Below are 6529 nucleotides of genomic sequence, written 5' to 3' on the forward strand. Positions count from 1 at the left end.
AAATGAAAATGAAAACGAGAGGATGGATCAAGGACAGGTTTAATGAAGCCATCTGTCCCAGAGCTCTGTCATCAGCCTGTGGAGATATGACTAACTATTAACTGCAAACAGACTCTGCAGCCATTATAGGCCCTTTTTCATCTGCTATAGGTGTGTTTGTAAATGATGTTTGATTTACTTCATAGACTGTGAATTCTCTTCAGTCTTTTCTGTAGCTTCTGAAGGTAAAAGAATCACTTCAAGTATTTTTAAGGAGAAGCATTCTGCCTGAATATAGCCAACAAACATTCATAGGTACCGTCCTAGGCAAGATCTTATGTCCAGCCCAAATCTTCTCACTGTAACTCTACCGCCCCAAAATTAAAGAAACCGTAAGAGACTCTAAGACCTCTTAATAAGCCACTCTTGGCCTGATTAACTGAAAATTTCCTGTCAATATTATTTCCTGATTTAAATTCCATAAACTGGCCTGATAAAAGTGTGTTACCAATAAATGTAATACATCTTGACACTTTTAGTTTTGTCATTCTGATTTAATCCAGTGGCTCCATTTAGTTGATGGGTTTCCCATCTAGCAATAAAAATTTTCCCTCCAGTATAAATCTATTGAACACTTTTGTGCCATCATGTAGCACATGTAGGGTGCTTAAGTACTTAGTTCAGAAGATAAAATACTTTTTGAGTAAATCACTTTCTGTACTAAACTCAGATACGAATGAGTGCCATTCTCCTCTTTTTTTTTTTTTTTTTTTGTCTTTTTGCCATTTCTTGGGCCGCTCCCGCGGCAATCGGAGCTGTAGCCACCGGCCTACGCCACAGCCACAGCAACTCGGGATCCGAGCCGCGTCTGCAACCTACACCAGAGCTCACGGCAACGCTGGATCCTTAACCCACTGAGCAAGGCCAGGGATCGAACCCGCAACCTCATGGTTCCTAGTCGGATTCGTTAACCACTGCGCCATGACGGGAACTCTTTTTTTTTTTTTGACCATTCTCCTCTTAGAGACGTGGTTTTCAGATTCTTGACTTTCTCAAATTTTTATTTTTATTGTTTACTTTTTCTGTAACTTTTCATTTTTCATTTAACAACTTTGAATTCATTAAAAAATTTCCATAAAAGCAAGCTTAACACATAGCTTCATTTCCTCAACCTTGCTCTTCTTACCAAGTTCTCCCTCCACCCCCAGCGCCCCTTATCCTCTTCTCTCCATTCTCTCCGCATAGAACACACTCCGTTTCTGGTATACATGTATCATAGCTAAGCCACTTACTGTGGAGTGTTTATTTTTAAGGATAAGCACCAGCAAAACTTTCTAAATTTAAATACAAACATGTCTTGCTTTCAATCCAGAAACAAAGGAAACTAAAGCTAACATTTCTCTAAGTAGCGACACCTGTAAGTGCTTCAGTTGTTGCTGGATTTGCAGTTTTATTTTTTGTGCAATACTGATGTTCATCTTGCTTTCAAAGTAATATTCTGATTTCTTTCCTTTTTTTTTTTTTTTTTTTAGCTTTTGCTAATTGGTGGTTTCATACACATTGCAGAAAAACCTAGCATTAATTTCTCCCCTTCAGTCTAAAGTGTGTTTAAAATTCACTATTTAAAGATAGGGGAAAGTTAAACTAGAGGACCAAAAGAAGGAAATGAACGAAAAAGATTCTCTTCCTTAAGTCTTAAACTTTACAAAGAGATAAATAAACATATCAAGGCCCAGTGAGATGAGGGCAAATCTAGGAGTCCACTGTAGAGGCAGCTCACTCACTGATTTGCTATGAGTATGTAGTAATGGCATTTAACTATTTTGTTCCTTCCTCTGTAAAATAAGGTTAACAGTGTCAGCATGTAGACTAAACTGTTACAAAAATAAATAATAAAAAGGTATAGAGAATCTTATGGTAAAGTTTTAGGTAAAAGCCAAATATTATCAAAGTGAAAGCAAATATAATGAACGTTATTCTGCTCAGATAAAGACATGTCAATTTAGTTTTAGAAATAATACCATTTATTTAGAGCAAGATAATTTTTATTAATTTTGTTTAACAAAAAGGAAAGAGCTGACAGATGATTGGGCAGGTAGATAGGCAGATAGATGCCGTATATGTAGATATATTAACATTAAGATAGAAATGTTATTGAGGAAAAGAGACAAATTTGTCATGTAGAAAAACTCCAAATAATTTATGTAGATGTCCAACTCCAAATGAGGGGAAGCATAATTCCCTATTTCTTAAGCATGGGATACACATGGTGAGGGGGGAATTCAGAGTAAATTTATAGCGGCAAAACCTGGCAAACACTCCATCAGCCAGGTGATCAAAGTCAACATCAATAGTCTTAGATCATGTTGAGAGGATGTACTCTTGGTATATGATGAAAATGGCACTTTGTATGATCTTCTTCCAAAAAACACGTAAACCACTCCCCACCACGCCCCCGCCCCAGACTTACTAGAAAAACAGTTTGGTAAATTCTAGCAGAGGGGCATGCTAAAGTACACCTGAGCAGTAGGCCTCAACACTGTCAGTAATATCAAAAGCAAGAGTGTAAGAAACTATCACAGAGAGATAATGAAGTAATTATCACGGCAATATCAACCATTTTAATTAACAGACATTTGAAGAAGGCTACACCCAGTAACTTCAGAATACACATTCTTTTCAGTGCATATGGTACATTCACCAGTTTAAACCATAAGCCAGGTTGTTCAAGAAATATCAGTAGATTCCAAAAAATCAATGTCTTATGAAGCATGTTCACTAATCAAAGCAGAAATGTTGACACCATCACAACTAGTTAAAATAGATTCTTTGCAGGTGAGGCCCACATATTTGGTAGGTTTTTCAGCCACCCCAGGTGATTCTAGTGAAACGGAGTATTGAAAGCAGATGCTTTAGATTATGGCAGTCACTAGCAAGGGAAATAGCCAAGGCGATGGCTGAGTCTGGTGAGTAGGGTGGGGTGGGAAGATGAGGAGAGCAGGTCATTATTTTTCATATAAGTTCTTCTCTTTTATTTGATTTTTTAAAATCATGTATATATGTAGCTTTGATACAATATCAAATTTAATATGTAAACTTTCTTCCTCAGAAATGTATTCCTTGAATTCTCTTAATGTAAGTGAATTCTCTGCTGCTATTCTCTCTCTGGACTCTACATCAGGGTCCCTATGCCAATTTTAAATTACATATTTTTGTGTCTACTATTTATTGTCTGTTTCATTCTCTTGCTTCTAAGCTCCATGGGAAGGCAAGAAGGAATCCACACCTTTTTATTCACCAATATAAACCTAATGCCTAGCACACAGTAGGTATTCAATATATATTAGTTAAATCAATGAAATAGTAAATGGCTGGATTTATTTTTCTTTTCTACAATAAACATGCGTTAATGACATAAGAAAAAATGTTTTTAATATAAAAAATTATATAAACAGGATTGAATGCAGTATCTACATTCATACTTAAATTCCTTTCCTCCTTTAGTCAATTAAAGATGAAAAAGCTTCTCACCAAAAATAAATAAATTTGTAAAGTGATAGATGATTTAATTTAATGGAGAATCCTTTCACAGTGTATAGCTATATATATGAAAATCACAGTGATGATTACACTTCAAATGTCTTTCAATTTTATTTGTCAGTTATTCTTAATAAGGCAAAAAAAAAATTTTCCCTTTTTCTTTTTGCAGTTGTGCTGGTGGCATATGGAAGTTCCTGGGCTAGGGGTCAAATCAGAGCTACAGCTGCCAGCCTACGCCACAGCCATAGCAATACTGGATCCCAGCTGGATCTGCCACCGATGTCACAGGCTATGACAACACTGGATCCTTAACCCACTGAGCAAGGACTGGTATCCAACCTGCACCCTCATGGACACTATGTTGGGTTCTTTTTTTTTTTTTTTTTTTTTTTTTTTTTTTTTTTTTTTGTCTTTTTGCCATTTCTTGGGCCGCTCCTGCGGCATATGGAGGTTCCCAGGCTAGGGGTTGAATCGGAGCTGTAGCCACCGGCCTACGCCAGAGCCACAGCAACGTGGGATCCGAGCCGCGTCTGCAACCTACACCACAGCTCACGGCAACGCCGGATCGTTAACCCACTGAGCAAGGGCAGGGACCGAACCCGCAACCTCATGGTTCCTAGTCGGATTCGTTAACCACTGCGCCACGACGGGAACTCCTATGTTGGGTTCTTAACCCACTGAACCACAAGAGGAATTCCAAGAATTTTTTTTTAACTTTTATTCATTTACTTGGGGGGTACAGGAGAAAAAGATAGGTTTATTGCTTTGCCAGGCAAAGGGGGCCACAGCAGGCTAATACCTTAAAGACTGTGCCCCCTCTGGAAGGGGTTAGGGGTTTTATAGTTTGGGGAGTGGAAAATAGGGCCGTAGATAAAGATCAGGGTACAGACAAGCTTGAATTGTCTTTCAAAGCTGGTGTTTAGTGGCCCTAGGACTGGTTCTGGTGGTGGTCCTTCTTCCCAGAATGAAGAATGTTTCACCAAGCAGTTCTTCCATTCATTAGGGGTTTTAGTTCTACAGAAAGGCTCAAAGATATTATGTATATTCCTTGAGGAGGAAGCAGGACCCTGCCCCCAGACTGCACTGCCTCTCCCTGCTCTCTGCATCCCCCCCTTCCCTGATTAGCAAATGTCCTTTGGAACTCAGGGAAGGTCATGGAGGCTGAGGCTTCTTTCCCAAAAACAAGAAATGAAGGTCACAGAAATGCTTGTGTGCCTAGGAGCCCCACAGGGCATAGCTCGGTTACATTTCCCTCTTTCCTTGATACTCCTCAATCTTGAGGAGAACATGTGTTGGGAAGAAAGGGAATTATTTGGGATAGAGATGTTAATCATAAACTCAGAAAAGGAACTCAGTTTTAGGGGCACTTAGTTTTATGTTTGTTTGTTTTTTGTGAGTTTTTTTGCTATTTCTTTGGGCCGCTCCCGAGGCATATGATTGTTCCCAGGCTAGGGATCCAATCGGAGCTGTAGCCATCATCCTACGCCACAGCCACAGCAACGGGGGATCTGAGCCGTGTCTGCAACCTACACCACAGCTCACTGGCAACGTCGGATCGTCAACCCACTGAGCAAGGGCAGGGACCGAACCCGCAACCTCATGGTTCCTAGTCGGATTCGTCAACCACTGCGCCACGATGGGAACTCCAGGGCACTTAGTTTTATTTTATTTTTTATTTTATTATTATTATTTTGCTTTTTTCAGGGCCGCACCCATGGCACATGGAGGTTCCCAGGCTAGGGGTCAAATCGGAGCTACAACTACCAGCCTACGCCAGAGCCACAGCAATGCCAGATCCTAGCTGTGTCTGTGACCTACACTACAGGTCTTGGCAACGCCAAATCCTTAACCCACTGAGTGAAGCCAGGGATGAAACTAGCAACCTCATCGTTCCTAGTTGGATTCATTTCCACTGTGCCATGATGGGAACTCCGGTTTTAGGGGACTTAGTTTTAAATCCCCACTTCTGCTTTATCTTTCCCAGGGTACCCCTCTGGCTACTTCCTGCTGATATGGGGCATAGCCCTGCCTCAGTTTGGGGAATGGACACCTAATTAGAAATATTTCTGGAGTTCCCGTCGTGGCACAGTGGTTAACGAATCCGACTAGGAACGATGAGGTTGCGGGTTCGATCCCTGGCCTTGCTCAGTGGGTTAAGGATCCGGCGTTGCCGTGAGCTGTGGTGTAGGTCGCAGACGCGGCTCGGATCCCGCGTTGCTGTGGCTCTGGCATAGGCTGGCAGCTACAGCTCTGATTAGACCCCTAGCCTGGGAAATTCCATATGCCGCAGGAGCGGCCCAAGAAATAGAAAAAAGACAAAAAAAAAAAAAAAAAAAAAAAGAAATATTTCTGGGAGTGCCCGTCGTGGCACATCGGAAATGAATCCGACTAGGAACCACGAGGTTGTGGGTTCGAACCCTGGCCTCGCTCAGTGGGTTAAGGATCCAGCATTGCCGTGAGCTATGGTGTAGGTCACAGATGCGGCTTGGATCCTGCATTGCTGTGGCTGTGGTGTAAGCCGGTGGCTACAGCTCCAATTAGACCCGTAGCCTGGGAATCTCCTTATGCTGAAGGTGCAGCCCTGAAAAGACAAAAAAAAAAAAAAAAAAAAAAAAAAAGAAAAGAAAAAGAAAAAAGAAAGAAAAGAAAAGAAAAAGAAATATTTCTGAGTTCAATGGGAGAAAAATAAGTGTTTTCAACAAATAGTGCTGACATACCTAGATATCCAAAGCAAAAGAGAATGAAGTTTGAACCCCCGTCATATATAAAAATTAATTCAAAACATATCACAGGCCTGTATTAACAGATAAAACTATAAAACTCAGAAGAAACGTAGGAGTAAACCTTTGATTTTTGCATTAAGCAATGGTTTCTTATAACTCCAAAAGCACAAGTGACAAAACAAAAACAAGTTGGTCTGCATCAAAACCAGAACACTTTTGCTGCACGAGAAGCATCAAGAAAGACAAACCACAGAAGGAGAGAAAATGTTAGAAAGTTATTTATTTAA

This window comes from Sus scrofa, chromosome 16, assembly GCF_000003025.6.
Source record: "Sus scrofa isolate TJ Tabasco breed Duroc chromosome 16, Sscrofa11.1, whole genome shotgun sequence".
Lineage (NCBI taxonomy): Eukaryota > Metazoa > Chordata > Mammalia > Artiodactyla > Suidae > Sus > Sus scrofa.